Source organism: Macaca nemestrina, chromosome 6, assembly GCF_043159975.1.
Source record: "Macaca nemestrina isolate mMacNem1 chromosome 6, mMacNem.hap1, whole genome shotgun sequence".
NCBI classification, from domain to species: Eukaryota; Metazoa; Chordata; class Mammalia; order Primates; family Cercopithecidae; genus Macaca; species Macaca nemestrina.
This window is the reverse complement of record NC_092130.1, coordinates 32,366,705-32,389,039: the sequence shown is the minus strand read 5'-3', so window position 1 is coordinate 32,389,039 and position 22,335 is coordinate 32,366,705. Positions and strand designations below refer to the sequence as shown.

At 36.0% G+C, this 22,335-nt stretch overlaps 1 protein-coding gene across 2 annotated transcripts in view; it reads left to right on the top strand.

The window, feature by feature from the left end:
• Positions 1-17,841: 17,841 nt before the first annotated feature.
• The window catches only part of LOC105466907 (serine peptidase inhibitor Kazal type 5), a 106,773-nt gene continuing 102,279 nt past the window's right edge, over positions 17,842-22,335 (top strand). Inside the window, exon 1 of one of the 2 annotated variants that reach the window (XM_011716094.2) lies at positions 17,842-17,918. The gene's annotated coding sequence lies outside the window, so the exon portion shown is untranslated. The remainder of the gene's footprint in view (positions 17,919-22,335) is intronic. The other variant, XM_071098245.1, reaches the window with a different exon arrangement.

Sequence of the window (22,335 nt, the reverse complement as noted above, 5' to 3'; positions counted from 1 at the left end):
GATTACATGCACGTGCCACCTTGCCCAGCTAATTTTTGTGTTTTTAGTAAATACAGGGTTTCACCACGTTGGCCAGGATGGTCTTGATCTCCTGATCTCGTGATCCGCCCCCCTTGGCCTCTCAAAGTGCTGGGATTACAGGCATGAGCCACTGCACCCGGCCTTGGCATATGTTTTAAAGACATTTATGAAGCAACTTCTATTGTCTAACATGAGGGCTTCCACTGAAGCATTCTTTCATGTGGGTCCTGTTCCTACATTGCAGACACACCACCTGTTGTCCTCTAGTGAGCACTGTTATTTCTTTACTCAGCATGTATTTCACTCTTCACCTAGCAGATGCTAATTTTGTTCTCTATTTATCTCTTTCTCAACCCTGTGGTTCCAGAGAAGCTGATCTTACCAGAAACTCCAGGCTGGGCCTATTGATGTGAGGGAAATTCTACTGACTTTGCTAGTGATTAGCTTAGGAATTACTTAAACTCAACACAGGCAAGTGGGATGTCTGCCATAAGCTTTTTCTAAAAATTTCTAGGAATTACAAGTCCTGAAGGAGAGATTATCTTTTTTTTTTTTTCCTGTGGTTTGATGCCTGGAACTACTGCATCCAGTTGACCTCCAGCCTGAGGATGATGCAAACCTTGCTACTGAGTCACCCAGTCTTGAGGCTTGCTCCACCTCTGGGCTTCCTGTTATGTGAGATAATAAATCTCTTGCTGATTAAGATCTTGTAAGTGAAACAGGCTCCCTTCAAACAGATCACTTTGCAAACGATGTTAACATAATTGTTCCTGATAAAGGGGATCAAATTTCTGCAGTAAGAAGGGGTCCCTGAGGTTTTGCAAACTGCTGGAGGCCACATGCACATTAGGTATTATGGCTTGACTGAGTAAATAAAGATACAACTTCTGAGTTGTGGAATTTAAAAAAATTATTTGATAATGTTAATATAGGATGCTTTGAGAACAAAAAGTAATGAAACAGGTGATATTGTGTCCTGGAAAATAAAGTTTATGTTTTAGATAAAGTCCTTAATTAGGTCTGGACTTCTCCAGTTCCTATACAGGAGTCCTCAGGCAAAATACTTAACCTTATTAAACTTTAGATGCCTGTTTGTAAAATGACAAAAATCCCACACTGACTTGCCTCTCTAGGAGTGTTGTTATGAGGCTGAAATGAGATATGGTAAATAAAAAGACTTCATAAATAAGAAAAGCCCTTCCCAGGCAGTAATTTGAGGAACTTTCTCCTTTTCTAAGTTTACCAGTTTTTTTTCTTTCGTTTACTTTCAATGCTAATAGTACTTCAATGAAAATGTCACTTTTACAAATCTTGAACCCCTTATTTATGCTAGACAGTGTATACACTGAGAGGATTATAGCTGATTATTCCTGTCTCATCTGTAAATTAAAGATTGGAAAATGACCACATCTTCAGTTCAAAGGCTTTTAATTCAAATGTTTCATATCTAGGGTTGATAATGAAATCCCATAAAGAAAATACGCATACATATTTTCTATAGAAAATTCTGGCAGGCCTTGGAAAAAATAAACAAAAATATATGCAAAACTTATTTGTTCTTTTAAAAAGGACTGGAAACTTAAATCACAAAATAGAATGCTGAAAAACAGAATACTAAGACTTAACAGCCATAGGCATAGGAGGTGAGCCATTTCACCTCCATGATGTCAGCTGTGTGAACCTTGGCAGAAACATGCAAGAAGAAGGGGAAGGAGATGATTGTTCATAGGAAGTAAAATTAAAACAGGTATGGTACGCCCTATGGGAGTGCTGCTATAATAAGAGGGTGCAGTTCGGTTAAGCTGGGCACAGAGCCAAAGCAGAAATATATATGAATATACATACCTACATTTGTACATATATATGTCCATAAATATGTACATGCATAGTCACATATATACACATAAATACAGACATACACAGATACATATATATGACTATATACATACATATATAGTATCCGAATTTTTATAATTACTGTATAGACTAATATTCATACAGAATAAAATTGTTGCTAAATACACAACTTCATATGTTCCTTATAATGTTGAGGGTTATATAGGGCTTATTGGCCTTTTTATCTGAATAAAGAAACTGAAGCTCAGAAAGATTAACTGATTTATCCATGGTTGCAGAGCTGGTCAGGTTTTTTTTTTTTTTTCTTTAAACAAAAAGAGTATGATGCTGCTTTTCTTTTTTTTTCTTTGCAGAAAGAGTTTGATCTAAACTGGTTAGGTTTGAGTTGGGATTTCAACTGATAGGTGATTTTGGACTCCGAGTCCAGGGTTCACGCCCCTCTCTATCCAGGGTCGTAGAGTCTCGATGTTTCCAGGGATCTTAAAGTAGTCTCGTCTAACCTACGTTTAATTTAAGGATTAATCCTCCATTTGAATCATTAGTTGACCAGTTCATCATTTTGTACTCTTTAAAAAAATGAAAATAGAAAAACGGCAGCCAGTCGGGTATACCGATTTTTCACCATTCCTTCTCACCAAAGAAAACATTCACAATGCGGAAAAGACAATAATCATCCTAGTGTCTTGCTTTCATTTGCTGTAGTTCATAATTGAGTACTCTTTTGTAGCATGCTAATAACATAAAATATAAAATTATACGAAGAAAAACATGAATTATATAACTCCTGAGAGGAAGGAAGAGTACATTGGGTTCTTGTGCCTCAGCTTTGACAGTGACTCAATATGTGAGCTTGGGCAAGTCACTTATTCTTTCTGTGCCTCCGTTGCACCACCTGTAAAATGAAGACATTGGAAGAGATGCCACTTGAGGCCCTTCCTACTTAGTTTCTACACCACTCTGTGAAACTGAGTGGAGGGAACAATGTCTCCAAGCAAGGGTACAGAATGAATGGTCTCTGGAGGTTTCTTGTCCACTTATAAGTTTTCTGTGAAAAATACCACGGGTTGGGCGAAACCTCCCTGTTTCCTGAGTTTTCATCAATAGTGTTGATTGCATCTGCTATGCTGGGGCCTGGTCACATGTTGACATGGCTCATCCAAAAATAGTTTGAGAAACCTAGGTTAACCTTGGAAAAAATCTGTTTTACCACAGTAAACTTTCAATCCCATTAACAGAATTTTTCCTTTCCCAATTCCTGTCTAGAACCACCCAGGGCTCTTATTCACTTTACTCTTACTTCATTCCTTTGTTTCTCTTCCTTCCATTAATTATATCATGTCATGCAAATGCACTGGGTCATAGGCTCTGGATCATTGAGTGTAACTGCCTCCTACACTGCATGGATTAGCATTGTTCTAGCATATGGGCCAATGTGGTATAAAGAGGTGGTGAGTAAGGGTGAAGAGAATGGTAACATCTTAGCCCCAAGCAATTGTATAGAGCTGCATTTGTATGCACTTCAACACAGTGATGTATTGAACTCTCTGTGTGTGTTTTCTATATGCCTTGACTAGCTTAAATGTATTTGGTGAGAATTTAATGCATGAAGTTTTAGTGTTTGAGTCAGGAAACTTGGGTCTGGTCATGGCTTTGCCACTGGTTAGCTATATTTAACCTGGACTATTCAAAGTAATTGTTTGTGTCTTGGCCACTCTCATATAGGGAGTGGGACTTATGATCTATGTGGTGTCAATTCCACCAATATTTTGGGAGGATCAAGTAGATGACATGTTATATATTGGGATAATTCTAGGCATGGCCTGGTTAACTTCAGTGGGATTTAATGACTGGGAGAGGCTGGAACATGGGACTCTATCCACCCACTGGGATGAGACAATGGCAAGCAGGAACTCAATCACAGATCATGCAGTTAGAAATTTTAGGCCAGCCAACATAGTTCAATATTCATAGGAAGGTTATGATGAAAGGCAGGTGATGATTAAGTTAGCCTGTTTAGCTGCTAGTGAAGAATATGGGTTTTAAAGTTTAACCAATCCGAGTTCAAATCTTCCATTTTTTAACTGTGTAAACTTGAGTCAGTTTGGGTTGAGCATCCCTAATCTGAAAATCTGAAATCCGAAATGCTCCAAAATCTGAAACTTTTTGAGCATTGACACGATGCTCAAAGGTCATGTCCAAAGAAAACGTTCACTAGGACTTTTCACATTTTAGATTTTCAGATTAGGAATGCTTAACTGGTAAGTCTACGTGCAAATATCCCCAAATCTGAAAAAATCTGAAATCCAAAACACTTCCTGTCCCAAGCATTTTGAATAAAAGATACTCAGCCTATACGTAATCTCCCTGAGCCTCAGTTCTTTTATCTGTAAAATGAAAGAAATAATATTTTAATAGTATTATTGTGAGATAATACATATAAAGCACTTGGATAGCTCCTGGACACAGTCAGTTGTATTGCTGTTATTATTAAGCTGTTCCCATTACAGGAGTTTGGCATTAAATTTTGGGGGAGTGCCTTCCTATGGAGGAACTTGAGCATTATGGTAGGGCATTGAGAGGACAATATTTGGGCACCCAGTCAAGTTTACAGCCTCAGAGAACTCTGTTAGCAAGGAATGAGGCTCTGCTTAATGTTCCAGGGTAGGACTCTAGGCTGTGGGGACATGGGGAGGAAGCAATGCAAAACCCCAGGCTCAAAAGGGCTGGGGTTTTATTCATGTAAATAAGACAGGGGACCAAGCATAAGCCTAGTTGGCTGCACTGGCTACAACAGGTGAAGCAGAATCTCAAGAAGGGTGACTCACGGGGAACCCTGGACACTAGGCTGAGAAGGATTTCAATCGGGAGCCCAGAAGCCTCAACAGCTAAAAGAACACAGCAACCAATAACCGGCTGGGATCTGATGAAAAGTCTTTGAAGACCCTTTAAAAACTGCACAGTGCTAAACTAAATGTAAGATGGTGTTAGTGTTTGCAGAAGGAATGCAGATGGGAGAAAGAGGAGCGTTGGCAGTGTTGACCTACAACATCATGGAAACACCTGCAAGGAAGCATCTATTCAAAAAAGAATACACAAAAGCAGATAGCAGTCATGGGAGTCAGTTCCTGAGACACCAAATATTGGGTTATCATATGATACTATTCTCTAAGGTAGTTTCAGCATGTCATTCTGATAAGACATGTTTGGCCTTCATTCCTTCTGTTTTCTTAAAGGGAACATTGACTTTTGACTCTCCAATGAATTAAACCACACAGATAGGCACTGACAAGCATGTGTTCCATTTTTCATACATCGTAAAGATAATTTTAATTTCTACCAAATACAATTCCTTTATTTAACAAATGAGGAAACTGTAGTGTAATGAAAAGGAGTTCTGGTCTCGTCTCTTAGTGTGACCTCTTACAAACTACTTAAACTCACTGAGCTATAGTCTTTTTTCATAGAAAATAGAAGATAATTGCACCAGTATTCTCAGGGTTTTTGTGTTGATCAAATGAGATATTGTATATGAAAGTACTTGTAAATGGTGAAGTATAATTCATAGGTAACTGACTAATTGGTTGGTAAGATTCTGAGATATATCTTGACTGGGAGATTAGTCTCTTTCCTGGTTATGGGAATGTGTTATGGGGTGTTAACAATTTGCCTTACTAAATTCCATTAAAAATCCAAATCCTTGCTTTTTCCTGTCTATTCTCTTTGATCTGTGCTCCTCACATTTCATGTTAATGAGAATTACCTTGTATTAATATGTATTTACCTCAGGGAACTTGTTAAAATGCAACTTTTATAGCCCTTTCCCAAGAGATTCTGATTTAGTAGGTCTAATTTAGGGCCCAGGATTCAATACTGGTGGGCCATGGATCTCAGTTACAGAAATGTGTGCCTGGTGAATTGTTTGCTTATTCAGTGCTTGGCTGCACATGTTGTAGCACAGGAACTCAAAGCTGGGAGTCTGAAAACCTGAAATTTATATACGGCTCTGATACCAACATAATTATTGGTACAAGGTAGAAGTTAAATAAATATTTGTCTTAATGAGTGTATGAAATGACTTGTCTGGTGACCTTGTATCTCTTTCCCTCAGTCTCTTCATTAGTAAAATGAAAAACTTGAACTAGATAACTTCCAATTTATTTTATTTTATTTTATTTTATTTTTGAGACAGAGTCTTGCTCTGTCACCCAGGCTGGAGTCAGTCTGCCTCCTGGGTTCACATGATTCTTCTGCCTCAGCCTCCCAAGTAGCTGGGATTACAGGTGCCTGCCACCACACCTGGCTAATTTTTGTATTTTTAGTAGACACAGGGTTTCACTATGTTGGCCAGGTTGGTCTTGAACTCCTGACCTCAAGTGATCCACCTGCCTCAGCCTCCCAATTTGCTGGAATTACAGGCATGAGCCACCACACCTGGCCAATAACTTCCAATATTCTTTATAACTTTGACAGTCTTTGACCTTTCTAGCTCTTAGACTTACTGTGGAGACAAGTAATAGCTTCTAGAAAGTTCCTTAAGCATCTTGAAAAGCTGCACTTATTCTTTCCAGCAAATAAATAATTTTCAGTATTACAATTTCATAGCTAAATTGGCATCCTGTTGACTTGTGGTTAATGCAATTTAATAATGTGACAAATTTCATCTCATAAAATTGTAGCAAAAGGGAGAATACTGTGGGTTAATTTCTTAAGATAAAATACGTAATTTTTAGAAATTTAGAAGTAACTCCTTAAAAGATTCCCATGCCTTTCTCATGCTATTAGCAAATAAGCATGTTCTATCTCAAGTTAATCTATAGCTCTGGGATTCAGCAATCTAACTCATATTTAATAATACCAAAGACCAGGCCTGCCTCAGCCTCCTAAAGTGCTGGGATTACAGGCGTGAGCCACCGCGCCCGGCCATCTTTTTTTTCTTTTCTTTCTTTTTAGTGTTCTTCTTTTTTTTTTAAAACAGATGGCACAACTCTTCAAATCTTCAGTGCCTCTTATTAGGATTTTGGGATGACATTCAAAATATCTCATTGTCTCTCTACATTCAAATTCATCCCTTTCTGCTGTTATACCTCTCTTCGGCAACAGTGGAGTTCTTGAATTTGTGATTGTCCATTATGTTTTAGTTCAGCAGTTCCTTCTGCTTTGAGTGACCCTCATTTGACTGTTTCCACTCCTCAAAACTTAAATCCTGGTTCAAATGTCACTTCCACTTCAGGTCCTTCTTTGTTTCCTCTGCCTGAATTAAACTTCCCCCTCCAAACTTCCACATTACTTTGAGAACAGTAAGATTCTATCACGTGAAAAAAAAGGAAGGTCACTTCAGGCAAAAGGTGTAGCAAGGACCAAAATATAAACTGAAAAACAATTATATGTTATAAATTTAAGTATTTACTACATATAAATAATACTAATATAACACTAATAATATATACACAGACTATGTTTATGTAGGATAAAAGATATATAGTTAAGACTCATATACTTATCATCTATCTTAGGAAGTAGAGCTGGGTGCGGTGGCTCAAGCCTGTAATCCCAGCACTTTGGGAGGCCGAGACGGGCGGATCACGAGGTCAGGAGATCGAGACCATCCTGGCTAACACGGTGAAACCAGTCTCTACTAAACAATACAAAAAACTAGCCAGGCGAGGTGGCGGGCGCCTGTAGTCCCAGCTACTCGGGAGGCTGAGGCAGGAGAATGGCGTGAACCTGGGAGGCGGAGCTTGCAGTGAGCTGAGATCCGGCCACAGCACTCCAGCCTGGGCGACAGAGCGAGATCCGTCTCCAAAAAAAAAAAAAAAACAAAAAACAAAAAAAAAAAGAAGTAGATATTACCAAATATGTTGAAGTTCCTAGATCTCAGAGCGTCTCTTGTCTCCAAATAACTACTATCCTGAATTGTCTGTGATTTCTTTGCGTTTTTTGCTTTTCTCTTACATATGGTCATCTAAATAATTTGTTTAGGATTTTGTGTGGAATATAATGTATAATATTTTATATGGAATATAAATAATGTATTTCTATTTCTGCTACTGGTGTTTTTTGGTAATGTTATACTTGCGAGATTTTGTCCATGACCATTTTTTTATATATCACATTTTTATTGCCATGTACTGTTCTACTGTTTGAATAAATCATAATATACTAATGTAAATCTTTTATTGACAAACTTTTGTATTGATTTAATTTTTTCCTTTTCTCTTCTGTTGGAAAAAAAATTATTTAAATATTTTTGTACACGTCTCTCAGTGCAGAGGTGCAAGGATGTATTTGAGAGGTACACCTAAGATTTGCATTGTTTTCTTAGGTGGTGTGTACATCTTTGATTTTGATGGATAGTGTTGTGATTTTGGAATGGCAATTAGTAATGCTTAAACCTTTATGTTTAGCAGGACTATTGTCAAATAAAACTGGAAATGAAGGTTAGAATCACACTGTACAGTAAGTTGACATGCCGAAGCATTTGGATTTTATTCTATAGGTAAAGGGAAACCATCAGTTGTGACACCCCATAGGTTACTTACTTTATCTGAATCTTAGTTTTCTCTTCAGTAATTCTGGGACAATATCTTCCTCACAGTCTTCTGAAGATCCTGGCATGTAATAATTGATATTAGTGTTATATATTAGTATTAGAAAGAATTGTGAACTGGGTGTGACATAAATAGATTTATATTTTAGAAAACTAATGGCAACTGGGTATAGAATAGATGTTTGCAGAAAGACAGGAAGCTATTGTGGTCATCTAGCTGACAGAAAATCTTCATTAACCTTTTAAGATCTAACTCAGGGTTTCTCAGTCTTGGAACTATTGAAATTTTGAGCTGGATAATCCTGTTTTGTGGGTGTTGTTCTGTGCATTGGAGGAGGTTTAGCATCATCCCTGGTCTCTATCACTTGATGCCAATAGTCACCTGCCCCCTACAATTGTGCCAATTAAAAATGTCTACAGACACTGCCGGGGGATAAAATTACACCCATTTGCGAACGGCTGATCTAATTCCAATGTCAACTCCTTTATGAAAACTTCCTTGTCTCCTTTTAGAAAGATTCAATTGTTCTCTTCCCAAACACCTTTTAATGGCATCTCCCCACATAGTTTTAGAATTATCTGTAGACTTTTCTACAAGACCAAAGTCCTTAAAAACAACAATTAACAATTTTTGTATTTCAACAATTTAGAACATGGTAGTAACTAATGTAGACTGTTTAAGATGTAAATTGTCAAATAAATGATTCGACAATTATTTTGAGGTAAGAAGTAAGTTATGGGAAGAATCAGGTAAAAGAAGAGCTTTCCAGGCGAAAGAACTAGCAAGAGCAAAGTCTCTGAGTTAGAAGAATTTTCTGTCTTAGAAACAGAAAGCTAGTGCAATCAGAGCCAAGTGTGCAGGAATGAAAGTAGCACATGATAAGAAATGAAAGAGACAAAAAAAGAATTGATCTTTAAACAGTTATGCTTAGTGACCTTCAGTAGAGTTGTGGGAAAGAAGCTAAACTGAATTCGTTGAATGGTGAATGAATGAATGAGAGGGAAGGAAGTAAAAGCCATAAGTAGATGCTACCCTTGCCAAGAGTTTGGCAAGGCAGGCAGGGGACAGCTGAGGTAGTACAATATAGGTGAAAGAGAAAGCATGTTTGTGGGTTGAAGGGAAAACATCCTGTTGTGGTAAGAATACAATAAGGAAATTTGATAAAGCAATGCATTGAAGATGTGGCAATGCATGGAATGTAGCAAAGAGGTGTAAGATTCCCCTTGGAGAACTGCAGTCACTCTTCACCAGAGTTGTAAATGGGGGATAAAAGTTGCCTGAAATTGTGAACATATTTTGAAATGAAAAAAGAGAACATTCCATGAAATTAATAGCCTTTTCCATGAAGTTAAATAGGTTAGTGTTAATTTTCGTTCAACAAATATTCATCTTGCATCTGGTTTTGGTCAGGCAGTGTATTCTATACTGAAGACACAGCAATTCATATGTCATGCATACAGAACTGAGTCACTGAGAAGCTGAATTAACGGTCTCAGGTCATAGATGGCTGGTAAATGGCAAAAATGGAATTCACAATTAGGTGTTCACGAATCCAGAGCCCATTTTATTAAAAGCTGACCTTCGTTGACTAGAGTTAGAATTTTGCAAAGAGACTTGTAGAATTTACGATCATGAGGTATCTATGGGATAAAGAGACAGCAAAGCTAAAAAGGGATATTTCACAAAAGATAACATAGGAAGTAAAGAAGGGACCTTGGGTGTGATTAATAAGAGGAGCAATTTGAGTGGGAGTTGGAGGCTGGGAAAGATAGAAAGAAGGTGATATGATCAGAGAGTGTACTTAAAGTGTTGTATCTTGGGGTTGAGGAATTCTGTGTAATGATGCAGGTGATGGTGAGGCTATGCATGTAAGTTGCTGAGGTAGAAAACTGAACAAAGAAAGTTTACAGGAGAACTCAAGTAACACATCAATTTGGGGTTAATATAGTGTATGGCAAACAACCTCATGTGCCTCAATACAATCCAGAGGGTACAACTATATTTTGTATAGTTTTTGAGGATAGATTAAATTATACGTATATTATTTTTTATTCAGGGAGGCAAAATGTGTGTGTATCGATTTTCGGAATGTTTTCCTCCTGAACATGGATAAACCATATAGCATGTAGGGAGTCAGTTCTAAATTATTTAGAAATCTTGACCATATTAAATAACATATTATCTAAGATATTGCTTTACTGATACCATTTTCTTTAAAAATATTCCCATTCCATTTATGTTTACCTAATGCGTTAATCCCAGTTGTTTTACTGATTCTTTTGTTACACATGGCCAAGTTGGCTATATTATCTGTCGAGTAAGGTGCCAGCAGGTATGGAAATCCTGATTCCCAGGAGCCTCCTCTGCTTAGTGACTTCCTAGTTGAGCTTCCTTCCACCATGTCTGATAAACTTTGCCCTCTTCCTGATGACATCTCAGGAAATGCCCACCCACATTCCATCTGAGAATCTCAGCTTCTTCCTTCCTACTCAGATCTTTTGGATAGTTCCATAAATATCTCCTTGTCATCTAGCTTTTCTATTTTCTTCCTGACACAAGCAAAATTTCTTAATAAGAGCAATAGCAAATATATAAATGCCACAGTTCTGAAAAGCTTCTACATGCACATTTTTAAATCTCATTCTAATCATGTGATAAAGCTGAATTATTTCCAATTTTCTGACTGATGAGAGAGGTCAAGAGACTTGTCCAGGGTCTTTTGTCTAGGTAAGTAAAGGTATCCATTGTGAGAACATAGTTCTTCTAAAGTAAAATACCACTCTCAGAAGCTTCACCCTTTTATAGAAATATGTATCTGAGAAGTGGAAGAAAAAAAAATTTGGCATCATGGATTTTAACTTTCCATTTATTGCTAAAGTCTCATTGTCTGTGTCTTTGTAGATGTAGGCAATATATTACCTGTTGTGGCAGGTTAGTTTATCTTGGATTATTTGCTTTTCTTTATAATGAGCTGATACTGGCCTCCATATAACTTCTATTCATGACTTCTAGTCCATCTTCTGCAGCTATACAGACGAAAGAAATAAGCACTCACTTCCCCTAGACAACCTTTCAGTATTTTCAGGTACTCTTCTCTGGATGCCATGTCACTATTATTATTATTATTGTTTTACAGGACATATTTTTCAGGCTGTTTTGTGGAAGTCGCTCTCTTCTGGACCTGGTCTTATCATAACTCTAAAACATGAAATCTACACTTGAGCATAATACTTTAGATGTGTTATGTTTAATGGATTAGAACACAATATAATGATCACCTCCTTTGTTCCAATGATGTGTAAATATGTTCAAAGTTCATGTTTTTTGGGGTAGCCACTAATGATTCTTATTGAACTTAGAAATCTCGATGATTGAGTTTCTTGTGATAATTCTATAGTAATTATGCCTCTAAATCCATATATCTGATAAAAGTCCATCATGAACTTTCTAGTAATAATTACTGAGCATGGAATAATGACATCTATAGTCTCTGAGTTTAAAAGTTGGAACATTATGTCTCATTCACGTAGACTACAGTAAATCTAGGTGTTACACATTGCCTATTTATTTTTATTTTGTTAATTTGATTACAAGTTCAACCTAATATTTTATATTCTCCAGTTTTTTATTTTTAAAATAGTTTAAATTAAACTAAAAATAAATACTTCTGGTTCTATGCATTTTGCATAATGGATATTCAACCTGTATCACATTGTATGAATATACCACAATTTATTCCACTCTACTGTTGATAGACATTTGTGTTTTTCTGGTTTTGAGCTGTTATGAGCTAGGCTGCTAATGAAGATTCTTGAACATGTCTTTTTTTTTTTTAGTGGACATGTACACCAACTTCTCGTGAGTTTATACCTAGGAGTATAATGGTTGGAGCATAGGGCAAGCAAGTGTTTAGCTTTAGGAGATATTGCCAAAATAGTTTTCCAAAGTGGTTGAATCAATTTATACTCCCAGCAGGCGGATATGAGAGATCAAGTTGCTCAGTATACTCCCTAGTACTGGACATTGTCTGTCTTTGAGTAGCTCTTTGAGTAGTTGTGATATTTCAATTCAATATTAATTTGCATATATTTGATTATTTATGATTATTTGTATCTTTTGATATGCATATCAGCCTCTTGGATATTCTCTTTTTTGAAGTTTTGGTCAAGTCTTTTGCACATTTATCAATTGATTGTTTTTCTTTAACAAATGTATAAGAGCTTATATAATATGTTATATATGTTAGCTATGTCAGAATTTATGTATTGCAGGATTTTTATCCAGACAGTGGCTTACCTATTTACTTTCAGAATATTTTTCAACAAACAGAAATTTTTACATTTACTTTGTTGATTCTTTCCTTTTGTAATTTGTCATTTATATGTTCTATAATTTTTTTTTCCTACTGCAAGGTCACAAAGGTATTTAACCATATTTTCTTTGGCTTTCACATTTGAGGTATGAGCCACCTCACATAAATTTTGGGTTATGCTGTTAGTTCAGAGTCAAAGTTCACCTTTTTTTCACATATGTATATCTAACTATTTCAGTCTTTATTGAAAAGACCATACTGCTGCCACTGAAGAGAACTGGTGCTTTTACCTAAACCAAGTGACTGTTTATGTGTGATCTCCTTGCTAGTTTCACCATTCTTTTCCGTTGATATGTTTTTCCACCTTTGCAAAGAATCCATGCTGTCTTAATTACTGTAGCTTTCTAGAACACACCGAAATCTTGTATTTTAAATCATCCATATTTCTTCCTCTTCTTTAATATCTTCCTGTTTATTTCTACATAAACTTTGGAATCACATGTCAATTTCTACATGCAAAAAATATTAACCTTTTTTATTGGGAGTACATTGTACTTATAGATAAGTTTTGAGAGAATTGATATATTGAATATTTAGTTTTTTTGACTCAAAAACATGGACTACTTCTTTACTTATTTAGGTTTTAATGTCTCTCAGTAGTGCAATAGTACTTGCACAACTTTCTTAGGATTTACTCATAAATGTGTGGTTTTCTAAAAATGCTGCTGTAACTAGTTCCTATGTTATCTTATTTTTCTATTATTTATTGCTAGTATATAGAGATTCAATTGTTTTTTGTTGTTGACCCTTGTCCAGTGACCTTGACAAATTGATTTATTGATGGTAATAGTTTGTTTTATCTTTTTATTAGATGTTTTATATCCACAATTATGTCATCTGTGGGGAAAAAAAAGGCAGCTTCACACACTGCTTTCCAAATATTGTAACCTTTTCTTGACTTACTGGGATAGTTAGAACTTACTTTATAATGATGCATAGAAATAGCAGCCATTGATGCTCTTTTATTATTTCTGACTTTTTGGGGCAAGTGCTAGCATTTCCCTATTGAATGTAGCAATTTCTCTCTCTCTCTCTCTCTTTTTTTTTGTACATATCTTTTCTAAAAATCAGAATTAGGAAATTCCCTATAACACCGTCTTCCAGTTTACCAATTCTTCATTCTATTGTGTCCAGCAGTTTCATGATTTCGTGTGGTTATCTTTTTAAGTCCTGGAATGTCATTTGATTAATTTTAAAACCTCTATTTATTTGTTTAAGTTCCTCATGCTTTCATCTATTTTGTGCATGTTTTCTTTCAAATAACAAATGTATTAATCACAGTTAACCAAAATTCTTTTTCTACTAATTACAATATCTGGATTAATTTTACTTCTGCTCCCTTTGCATATTTTTTCTCTTGCTAATTAGTTTTATTTTGTTACCATGTTGCTTGTCTAGTATTTTTTAAATTAGTATTTTGGACATAGTATGTGATGTAATTATAAAGTCTCTATCTAGATGATACCATTTTCCACCAATACTGTCGAATTCTTTCTCCATTTCATGTTTTTCTTTTAGACAGGGTAAGAGCCTAATTACATAAATATAATCAGGGATTAAATTATCTAAAACTGGGCTGGGCACGTTGGCATACGCCTGTGATCCCAGCACTTTGGGAGGCCGAGGAGGGTGGATCACCTGAGGTCAGGAGTTCAAGACCAGCCTGACTAACATGATGAAACCTTGTCTCTACTAAATACAGAAAGAAAAATTAGCCGAGCATGGTGGTGCATGCCTGTAATACTAGCTACTTGGGAGGCTGAGGCAGGAGAATCACTTGAATCTGGGAGGAGGAGGTTGCAGTGAGCCAAGATCATGCTATTGCACTCCAGCCTGGGCAACAAGAATGAAACTCTGTATTTAAAAAAAAAAAAAAAAAGTTATCAAAAACTAAACAGTTTCAGTGAAACTCATTCTACACTTGGATTGTGTTATAGCCTTTCTGCACTTTTGGTTGAGAGACTGTTGGGTGTAGGCCTTGAAAAACTGAGGGAAATCAAGTTCTGTTTTTCAAAGATTATCAATTTAATGGTTTTTGTGGTCAGAGAAAAATGCTTTGCACAATGAAATCCTTTTGAATTTGTTGAGATTTGTTTTATAGCACATAACATGATCTATCTTAATGTTGCTCCATGTGCACTTGTAAAAAATGTAATGGCTAAGTTGGTAATAGTGGTAAAGTCTTCTATGGCTTTTCTGATTTTCATTTACTTGTTCTATTTATGACTAAGGAATGGCTGTTAAAATCTCCAAGTCTAATTGGGATTTGTCTATTTCTTTTTCAGTTTCATCAAATTTTGCTTCATTTATTTGATATTGTTGTTAGATGCAAACAAATTTAACATTATAATTTCTTTATGACTTAATTTCTTTTTCTTAATGTAATATTCTTCTTTATCCCTGGTGCTATTTCTGGTTCTGAAATCTATTTTGTCTAACATCAGTATAGCCACTGCAGCTTTCTTTTGATTAAAATTTCCATTGTACATATTTTCCATCTTTTTACATTTAATCTATGTTTTTATGTTTAAAATGGTTGGCTATAGATATTATGTAGTTGTGTCTTTGCTTTTTTATTAAGTCAATTTCTGCTTTTTATTCAGTAAATACTACCTAATTGAAGTATTTAGACCAGTTACATTGAAGGTAAATATTCCTAATACTGGATTTGGATCTATTATCTTACCATACATTTTATTTTATTTTATTTTTTGCCTTTTTTTCTTCCCTTTCCTGCTGTCTTTGGATTTTTTTTTTTAAAACGATTCCATTTTATCCCCACTATTGGCTTAATAGTTATATATCTTTTAAAAAATTTATGTTTTATTTTAGTGTTTACAGTATATATCTTTAACTTTTACAGTCTGCTATTAAATATTACGCCATTCCATTTAGTATGTAATAATCTTACAGTAGTATACTTTCACTTTGTTCCATCCTTTGTGCCATTGTTATATATTTCACTTCTCCATTTGATAAACTTCAAAATACATTTAACTATTTTTTTAGAGCCTCACATCTTTGAAACATATTAAAAATAAAAATAATGCTTACATTTGAGTTTGGGAGCTAGTAAAAGTGGAATCTCATCTCGTTTCATTTATTTTTATTCCAGGTATTCTTGGCTGAACTTGACGCTTTCCCACATCCTTGAAAAAGAGGTATCTCTTCCTTTCCATTTATAGCAAGATGTTGAGATGATCACTGAGATCTACAAAAATATCTGTATTCCTCAACAAAAATCTTTTCATAAATTAATGAGCTTTCATTTATTGCTGCAATATGTAATTTATACTTCTTGAAGCCTGTCTACAGAAAAATTCCAGTGAAGGATGAAGTGCCCCCTTTTAGGGGGCAACTTATGATTTATTAACCCAGCGAGAGTAACAAACTGAAATTTTATTAATACAGCGTAGTTCCCAAAGTATACAGAAACATTCCATATTTCTGCTTTGTGAGATGTTAGTCAACGTTCTAATCTGAGAGGATTTAGTGATCAATTGGTTTTAGAAAATGCTACAAACTTTATTTTCCTGCAGGAATTTCATTTAGCTGAATCTCTTTGGTCTGGAATATTTTTTAGCACTTAAACAGAAGTTCTGCAGACAAGCAAAGTTAATTTGCTTAAACTAAAATTGGCAAACACATTGGACTCTAGAAAGCTTTTTTCTTTCTTTTTTCCTGAGACAAGGTCTTGCTCTGTCACCCAGGCTGGAGTGCAGTGGCACAATCTCAGCTCACTGCAACCTCTACTCTCCAGGTTTAAGCGATTCTCTTGCCTCAGCCTCCTGAGTAGTTGGGATTACAGACATGTGCCACCACGTCTGGCTGATTTTTGTATTTTTATTAGAGATGGGGTTTCACCATGTTGGCCAGGCTGGTCTTGAACTCTAGGTCTCAATTGATCCACCCACCTCAGCCTCCCAAAGTGCTGGTATTCCAGGCATGAAACACTGCACCCAGCCTAGAAAGCTTTTATCTAATGGTACAATTGTAAGTATCTCATTTTTGTTGAATGCATTTTGAGGATTACTGATTTAAAATATTCAAATGTTTTTCATTTTTATCATTCGTAGATTTAGAAAGGGTAAATGATTTATATTTAATTCTATCTACCCATTTACTCCCTTAAAAATCCATTAAATGCCTGCCATGTGCCAGGCATTGTAATTTATACAAATAATGGTATTACTGATCTTTGAGTACAAATTATCTGGCTTCAAACTCAGTATTGGTTTTACTTTACTTTATCCACTTTATCACAAGGGCCTCCACTGAAACTTATTCATAATACTAGATATTTCCAAGTCATTATGATACAGAAATGTAAAATCTAATTCTAGTTCTTTCCATATTATATGATCTTGAGAAAACTTGCTCTCTTCTCGGTACCTCAATTTTCCTTGTCTCCAATTCTAAACGTAATTCTGAATGTGCCAGAAAAGCATCTCTAGGTATTATTCCATAAAGAATGCAATTCAGACAGGTTTCTTAAAATATAGGCAGGGATTTTTTTTTTTCCTTTTCATTAAGGTATACTCTATATACATTAACTTTTGCAGAGCTTAAGTATACAATTTGATGATATTTATGTAAAACATGTATCTGTATAATTGCCATTTAGATCCAAGTATAAAACTTTTCTATTGCTTCAAAGTTTTCCTTGTGCCTCATTATGGTCATTGTCTCTTCCACCCAGACACCGACATTGCTGCTGTTTGAACTTCCATTACTATAGATTTGTTTTGTCTGTCTGGAACCTCTTATAAAGGGAATTATATGCCATATAATCTTTTGTGTCTGGCTTCTTTCACTCCATATAATGTCATTGAGAGTCATTCAAGTTGCTACCTTGTGTTTGAATGCCAGTAGGACTTCAGTTTCTTAACCTATACAATGAAAGGGGTTGGGCTAGATGAACTCTAAAGATTTTTTGAATTCTGAGAATGAGAGGCTCTTTCCATTGTTTTGCAATAATTAACATTCAGGAATTCTGACCTGATTCAGTTGCCGTGATACCATGACAATATTGAGAATGACAGCTTTGAATGTGTCATCCAGTGAGAGGATGACATCGCATGTCTGGGCATGGAAGATTTTATGCACCTCTGTAATGTAAGGTCAGAAACTGTTGTAGCTCAGGATGCCCTTACTGACTTTTGAGCCCTCCCACATCTAGCATTCTTCCTGTGTGACATATTAATTAAATTGTCTATATCACATTTCTAAAAGTCATTGATAAACAGACTTAAAAGAAGACTTTACACAAAGCTCTTGCCGAATTATGTTTTGGCAAACTGTATGTGTAGTGTTTAGGAGTCATCTATGGGTTCAGACAGACTCATATTCAAATCCCAGTGCTTCACTTCTATCTGTGAAACTGTGGGCAAGTTGCTTAAATTCACTGAGTCTGTTTCCTCACCTGGAAATGAGGGAAATGATAGCTACCTCACAGCGTTGTTATAAAGAACTGAATGAGATAATGCATGCAAAGTGTTCACAGTGCCTGGAACTTGTGTACTGCTCAGTCAAGGACAGCTGTTAGTGCTGTAGCTTCTTCTCAGCAAAATCTGTTATCTCGTGCTCCTGCAATTCCTCACTGAAGTTCCCTTTCTGGGCCAGTCCTGTGTGTTCACATTGGCTGGGACAAAGGTGAGTGTAAGCAGTGAGCAGTGAACAGCCACAGGATTTTAACCAATCCTGTGAAGAGGGAAACTTTCCATAGAGAATGAACTGGGGTAGTTAAATGTGAATGAGCAGTGACTGGAGGATGGGAACGTTGGGTTCTAACGACTTCGTTAGTCAGGAGAAGTTCATGATCTTGATTGTGGCACTAAATCTCTTTAGAATAAACTAAACAGTGAAACAGTTTTGAGCAGGGATCCCCAACTCCCGGGGCCACAGGCTGGTACTGGCCCATGGCCTGTTAGGAACTGGGCTCACAGCAGAGGGTGAGCAGGGGTTAAGCAAGTGAAGCTAAGCTCTGCCTCCTGTTAGATCATTCATTAGATTCTCATAGGAGCGTGAATGCTATTGTGAACTGTACATTCAAAGGATCTAGGTTGCATGCCCCTTATGAGAATCTGATGATAAATGTAACACACTTGAATCATCCAAAACCATTCCCCGACTTGTCCACGGAAAATTTGTCTTCCACAAAACCGGTCCCTGGTGTCAAAAAGTTTGTGGATCACTGGTTTAGAGAATAGTTGTTCCTTGGTATCTTTGGGGGATTGGTTCCAGGGCCTCCCCCATATAAAAATCTGCAGATGCTCAAGTCCCTCATTTAAATGGTGAAGTATTTGCATATAACCTATGCATTTCTTCTTGTATACTTTAAATCCTCCCTAGATTATTTATAATACCTAATCCTATGTAAATGTTATGTAAATAGTTGTTATACTGTATGTCTTTGAGAATAACAACAAGAAAAAAGTTTGTACATTTTCAGTACATATATGCAATTTCTTTTTCAAATATATATTTTTTGTTTGCTTTTTGAGGCGGAGTCTCACTCTGTAGCCCAGGCTGGGGTGCAGTGGCCGGATCTCAGCTCACTGCAAGCTCCGCCTCCCGGGTTTACGCCATTCTCCTGCCTCAGCCTCCCAAGTAGCTGGGACTACAGGCGCCCGCCACCTTGTGAGGCTAGGGTTTGTTTTGTATTTTTTAGTAGAGAGGGTGTTTCACCGTGTTAGCCAGGATGGTCTCGATCTCCTGACCTCGTGATCCGCCCATCTCGGCCTCCCAAAGTGCTGGGATCTTTTTCAAATATTTTTTATCTGTGCTTGGTTGAATCCACAAATGAGGAACCCCATAAATATGAAGAACTGACTATATGTGTTTCTCATTCAAACTCTGTTCTGCCACTTATTCTCAAATCCTTCAAACTCTCCCAAAGGAAGTTTTTCTGTATTGGAAGGCAGGATAGTACAGAAGTTAAGAAAATGAGTCTGGATTCAGATGAATTGGATTTGAATCTCAAAGTTACCATTAACAACATGCGTACAATCTCAGACAAGTTAATTTATTTCTCTGCTCCTTGGGTTCCTATCTGTAAAATGGGTTGTTACGAACATAAAATAAATTAAGAATACTTTTAACAGTGCCTGGCACAAAATAGTCAATAAATGTTAGATATTATTCATAAAATAGGCATCATGCTACCTCTTCAGATTGCCAAGGATATTTAAATGAACTAAGATTAAATGACCAGCACAGATCTTAATCATTACTCAAAGAATCATTGCCATATAAACATTGTAATTTATGAAAGCATGGCTGGAGATGTAATGAGATTTGAGGCAAAATCAAGATCATCAGCAGAAAATTAATAGCTTTACTATTTCTTAAATGGAAAAATGAGAAAAGTGAGTGGGAGAAGTTGTATTTATGGTTTATAATACCTATGTAAAAGAATGCTTTTATTTTGGCTCTGAAGTAGGAAAAAGTAAATATAAATTTTCAATTCAGCCAATAAAATAATAATAACATAGGCAATAATACTGATAATGACAATAAGTTTAAAATGGTATTTTCATGAAGTAAAAACTGAGAAAGAACATGCAATTCTTTATCAAGTGAGGTCCTTGCTTTGTGGTGCTTCCATCCTGGTGGGAAACACAAACAGTAGAGAAGTAAATAGTTAACAAAAAGAAGACTTTAGACAGTGATTATTCTATAAAGAAAAGAAAATAAGCAATTTAATTAAAAAGCAACTGGTCTTGGGGATGTAGTAGAGAGACAAGCTGCTTTAGATTTGGTTGTAAGGAAAAGTCTCTCTGAAAAAATAATATCTTAAGTTGAGCTGTGTATAATAAAAAGGAACCAGCCATTCACAAATCGATGGCAGGGGCTTTCCAGGCACAAGGAACACCTGCTGTAAGATGCTAAAGTGGAAGTGAGCTTGACACAGTTGAGAGATAGGAAGGGGACTGATCATAGTGGAATATAATAAGTGAGTGGAAGAAACGATGATACAAGTTGACATTAGAAAAATTTATTTGCAATGTGTAGGCCACAGCTGGGAGTGTGGATCTAACACCACATGTAAAGGTTGATGGAAAACCATCAGAAGTCTCTAAGCTAGTGGTTTACTTAATCTCACTTATTTTTTAAAAGACATGTCAGGCCACTATGTGAAAATCCAAACAGTGGCAAGGAAGCTAATGAGGAGGCCAGAGCAGCAGTCCATATGAGAAATGGCGGTGTCAGTTGGTTGCAGTGAAGAGATTCATGTTGTAGGAGAGTCAATAGGACTTACTGAGAGATTAAAGAGAAAGCGCTCATAAGAATCCTAGGTTTTTGGAGATGGAATTGAAGCTGGAGACATTTCCTAAGCTAGGCTGTGGTAATGGAATGTTAAAACTGGAGGATTGATAGGCTGAAGTCTAAAAAGCTGCATGATAGATATCCTATGCTGAATTTTGCCATTTTTCTTTGGGTGTATGTTTAAGTTTCTGTTGTTATTTTCTTTTATTTATACATATATATTTAATTGCATATACATATATTTAATTATATACACATATATTTAATTATATATACATAATTATTATAACTATGTCATAATTAAACAATTATATATCTGTGAACAGAATTTATATATCTGTGAACTGAGGCAAGGAGAAGCAAAATAACTTGTTCAAGTTTACACAGTTAGTGATTTAGTATATGACCATTTAGGATATTTATGGACCCTCCATATTGCTCTTCCAAAAGGCTGCACCAATACACACTCTCCCTGCACCATATAAACAATGCTCATCTCCACAAACTCTCCCAGCATTGCTAGTGTTTTTCTTTTTAAGCCTTGTGAATCCAAATTGAATCCTCTTTCCAGTCATTAAGGACTGCGGCCCTTCTCTTTAGATAATTTTGAAAGTTTTGGGAAGGAGTTGGGAAAAGGATTATCAGACAGAACAAGAAATGCAATAATAATAATAATAACAATAATAATATCGAGAGTTTATAATTACTAGGAACCATTCTAAACACTATATACATATATACATGCATATACACACAAATGTACTTATATACGTGTATATATAGTATGTACATTTGTATATAAGTATATATGTGTGTATATATGTATATAATACTTAAATAGTTCCCAGTAATCATAAACTCTCAAAAACTGAGTCAAGGAGAGGTAAAATAACTTGTTCAGGTTTACACAGTCAGTGACAGATGCAAAGCTAGGCATTTACCTGCAGAACCTGTTCTTTTAATCATTATTTGCTACTGACAACCTACAAGACATCTGGTTGGTGAATGTTTCATTTACATAAGGAAAACAGCATAAGATAGTATATGCGGTTCAGGTATTAGAAACTCTAGTAGTTAGGAAAAAATACACACAAGCTGAATAAGTCACTATTGATTTAGTTAGGACTTGACTGAAAGGGAAAAACTTTCTCTACTCTCTGTGTTTCTGTTCAGGTGTCTTTATAATTAGAATATGTGTGGCTTAGCCAGAAAAATCATCATCCTCATTATCACCATCACTACCAACTACTGAGTGCCTACTATGTTCCA